The 4,842-nt window shown below is 31.4% G+C and overlaps 1 long non-coding RNA gene across 1 annotated transcript; it reads left to right on the forward strand.

The window, feature by feature from the left end:
* The first annotated feature begins 584 nt into the window (after positions 1 to 584).
* Positions 585 to 4,407, forward strand: LOC124375165. Its single transcript, XR_006923661.1, has 3 exons — positions 585 to 625; positions 1,136 to 1,287; positions 4,292 to 4,407. It is a non-coding gene; the product is annotated as an uncharacterized LOC124375165 (long non-coding RNA).
* Positions 4,408 to 4,842: the final 435 nt, after the last annotated feature.

Genomic DNA, 4,842 nt, shown 5'->3' on the forward strand with positions numbered 1-4,842 from the left:
CAGCACTTATGAAACGAGTGTGAAAGCGCTGTTTTTGCAGTGGATATAATGGCTTGTTCAGTCAATCACATTTTGCATAACATTTTTGGCTTCAAATTGGAATTCTTCAGGCAATATAGTAAGTGTATAGGTGCCACATCAGTTAAATAGGGAACCTGAAGTAACACTGGGACGAGTTTGGACTAGAGGTTTAGCATAAGATGCGATTAATGTAAAAAGAATTGTTTCTGAAGGCAAATCCTTTGTCTGAAACCGAACCAATTCTGATTCCTGCCTGACAACCAGTTCATGGGCAGTAATTTTTCATCCTATAGAAAACGGAGAAACTTAGTTCATAATATCATCTTCTCTACTTATTGGCCTCCTTGACACAGAATTGTACTTTTTATATGTATTCTGAAATTTGTGATGTATTGGTTTTATGTTTTCTTGTGAGATTTTTGCAACAAGTTTGATTTGTTTTATAGATTGATCTTAACCGACTTAGACAGTGCTTACCGTCTTTTGGGTGCCAGAGTTGAAATTGTTGTGTTCCGGAATCGAGCCAACTGATCGGACTACTTTACGACGAGAACAAGGTGGAGGAGTATCGTCATATTCCAACTGAAAGCTCTCACTGATATCGGTGAGTATTTCACATGTGTTTTAATTATTAGTAATTTATTTCCACCATCAAGGATAAAAACTGAATTTCTTTCACTGGTGTAGACCACAATTAATTTATATTGTACAATTTTTCATTTCTATCAAACTTTACTTTTCAATCAAAAATTATACAGGCTTCTGTCAAAAATAAATATAAAAGCAGGTTTAATTTTTAAAATATATATGCTATGGTTTCAATAATGACACCAAATTTTTTGTGAAACTGTATTTTAGTACCATTGGCATATTAATGGGTATTTAATTGTTTTAGGAACAACAAATGGTCCGTATCTATAGAACAAATTTGTACTGGTTTTCCAGTAATTGGAACTGAAGAAAGGGTTTTTTAAAAATTTTACTGTTTTCAAATTAAGAAGTAGCAAACAAAATCCAAATTGTTTTGGAAACTTGTGAAATCAGTAAGACACATGTTCGATGATTGAGTCCATCCTGCTAAGTACCATCCTGAAAGTGTAGTCAATGTCCGCAGCAAATGCCAGCAACTCCTTGATCGGCATGTGGGTGCTACAGCCCACCATCCTGGACTTGTTGGCGTCCCGGCTGATCCCGCAGTCTGTCGGCAAGAGTCAGCCCTTCCCTCATGTACACCCAACTGTACCTGCTCTACTCTCACTGCTCCAGGTATCAAATACAAACAGCAATTTCTTGTTTATTCTATGTCAAAATTATCATTTGGATTATTTCACTGAGGTGTAATTAAATGTATTTGCAAAAACAACTACATCTATATACATACTGTAAATTTAATAGTAGGGCTGTGTTGTATTTATAATTAATTGCCTGTGTTTTTATAACACACATTGGATGTGAGAAATGATTCCCCTTGATTTTATAAAATCATACTTCATCAATATAACACAAAAAGTATATATCAAGGGAAATTGGTCCACAGGAAGTCAAAATAGAGTACGGTTTGTCCCTCAGGGGAATCAGTACTTGGACCCTTACTTTTTATCATATATATATATAAATGACATTAACATTGGCTGTTGATGCTAATATGCTTCAATACGCTGACGACACAACTTTTTTCAATAGTAGTATCAAGGGAAATTGGTCACAGGAAGTCAAAATAGAGTACGGTGTCCCTCAGGGATCAGTACTTGGACCCTTACTTTTTATCATATATATAAATGACATAACATTGGCTGTTGATGCTAATATGCTTCAATACACTGACGACACAACTTTTTTTCAATAGTAGTAATAACTTGAATGGAACTAAAGAAATTAATCGACACCACAATAAACAAAGCATCAATACAGTTTAAAAGAAAATGGTTTTTTTTAACCCTAGAACTGGCGGTCATTTCATCCTGTAGTGTCGGGCTGTGTTTGGAGCTTCGCGCAAGGTTTTTTTTAAAAAAAATTATTAAAAATATAAAATAAAAAGCAATATAAATAAGAGTATAATATTTTTGTGTTCAGAATTAAACGTAGAATTGCACTATATTGTAAAATTAACCATCAAAAATTTTCTAATAAACACTTTTTTTAATCAAATATAAAATTTACGAAAAATATTTCTTAAATTTGGGGGGACCATACCTAGCAAATGAAGTTATAGGTGAGAAATAATTTATAAGTGAGATAGCCATTCTGTGTCAAATTTTATCTAGTTTCAGAAAAACATAAACATTATACACATTTATGAAAGCAATCATAAAGCTATAGAACAAAAAGCAGCGATGCGTATAAATTCTGAAAATCGGGTGTTACACGTAAGACTTTGGTAAAAACAAGTTTTGCTAATACATTTATCTATGAATACATGTTATTTTGCATATTTTATTACTTAGAATAAAATAGAATATACAGTAGTAATGAAATAATTACCATAAATTATTTTTTTTTAAAAAGTAAAAAAGTTAAATTTTGCCATTATTCAAAAAAAATTTTGGCGAAATATAATATAATATATAATAAAATAGTTTCTAAAGCTTGTACTATATCAAAATTTATAAATTTATGGTTTATAAGTAATAGGAAATATTATGTAGTTATAAAACTATAAATATAACTAAAGATATTGAAAAAATATAGAATAAACCCAAACAGTTATTATATATAACCAAAGAAATTACAGACAATATATATATTATTGTGAAAACTTCTATCTTTACCAAAAATAAATAGTTACTTCAGAGCTAAAAGAGTGCTATAAATAACGTTTAGTTAAGTGAAAACAATAACAAACTATGTGAAATGAAATTTTAGCCAAGTCATTTTGCCATAGCCTACACAAAGCCGGTAATTCTCAAACATATTTCAGTAAATAGAAATTGATTTATTCTAAAATATATATGTTTACACTACTACGACATCAAACAAACACACCTACACATTAAATACGACACTAAAAACACGCGTAAAACTATTAAAACTTACAAATATCCACAGCTCGGCACGAAAGTGATACAGAACGGCAGCGGCAATATGGCGGTCACAACAAACGGCGTCGCGTTTTCTTTTACGTTCAAAATAACAAGCTTGCTAACGTCATAACCATAATACAAAGAGAATAAAACTCATCTGTTCCTTAGCATTTTTCTTCCCGAATCCAATGGTGCATGAATTATATCGATACGTTTAGCGGAGTATATTATAAAAAGTAATTATACGAGAGGAATGTTTGATCGACAAAACTTTGACGGTTAAACAACCACAAAAGCGGCATTAAACCGACATAATTATGTCGATTAACAGTTCTAGGGTTAATGAATGAAACTGAAAACTCAAAACATTTTGTTTACTTTAAAATCAATTCCTGAAAATAGTTTAAAAATTGAATCAAGTAGTGTAATCAAAATTTTAGGAATACATATTGATAATAATCTTTCATGGAAACCTCTCATTGATTTTCTGTCTACTAAATTATCTAGAATTATTTTTCTATTGAGATGTCTATCTTGCTGCATAAGTGAAAAATTATGTTCGGACTGCATATTTTGGCTACTTTCTGTCAATTGTGAGATATGGATTAATACTGTGGGGAAATAGTGCTAGAGTTCAGGAAATACTGGTGATTCAAAAGAAAGCTGTTAGAATTGTTGGTAAAGCTGATGAATATCTCGATCATTGTAAACCTGTTTTCATTAACCAAGGAATTCTTACAATATTTAATTTATATTTTTTTTATTTATCTGTTTACATTTTAAATAATGAGGAATTAATAAACCTTACACAGACATATAATAACAACACAAAGAAACAGAAAGAACATTTTAATTGACTATTGTCGACTGAGTAAATCTTTAAATAGTCATGTTGTAGTTGGTTTAAAAGTGTGTAACAAATTGAAACATCTGATTGAAAAATACTATCCTAAAAATGTATAAAAATAAACTTTATGGATGGCTGATACAAAACCCTTTCTGTAATATTGATGAGTTTTTTTCTATTAACAAAATAGACTTTTAATGATAGATTATGATATAATCAGTGTTATTCTCAACTGGACAATTAATGTCTTATATTATTATATACATAATATTTTAGTATTATACTTATTCAGTATATTAGTTAGAAACAATCCTATTTAGTCTATAGCTGAATTAGACTTTGTCAATGCATGTAACACGTTCTACGACAATTAAACAAATTTATTATTATTATTGATGGACAGGCATAGTCACTTCATCACGACCAGCAGCCTTGTGGGAGTTACGCACGGACGCCCCGCAGTGAGTAGCCTACTGGGATTGCCAGCTTCTGACATCTCTCAGCAATCCCCTACCTGCGCCACTCTTCTCCGTCATCCTCGGTCTGCTCTCTAACATCCTCAACAAGGCAAGATTGTAAACCCGCTTAATCCTTAATTAGAGGAGCTGCAAGTTCTTTGTTTTCATATTAATTACGATAACTTGTATGGCCTTAGAAGAGTTAAAAGTGATTAACACTAGAAACAACATAGAAGAGGAATATTTTAGCTGTACTTCCTTTTATAATTTCAGATTAGGATTGTTTTAGGTTTCGTCCCAATTTAAACTTGTTGCAAAATTTCTACAGAACTTATTAAGTATAATGATGCTGTAGAGGGATTTGTGACTGTTGATTATTTGTTTCCAATTCCTTAAATTTGCACAAGAGTATTCCCGTCAATATCAGAGTGACTCAGAGTGAAGCGAACATCTTCAATTCTTAAGTTATATATTAGGTTTACTGTGGCAAATGCTT

This window comes from Homalodisca vitripennis, unplaced genomic scaffold, assembly GCF_021130785.1.
Source record: "Homalodisca vitripennis isolate AUS2020 unplaced genomic scaffold, UT_GWSS_2.1 ScUCBcl_14583;HRSCAF=25433, whole genome shotgun sequence".
Lineage (NCBI taxonomy): Eukaryota > Metazoa > Arthropoda > Insecta > Hemiptera > Cicadellidae > Homalodisca > Homalodisca vitripennis.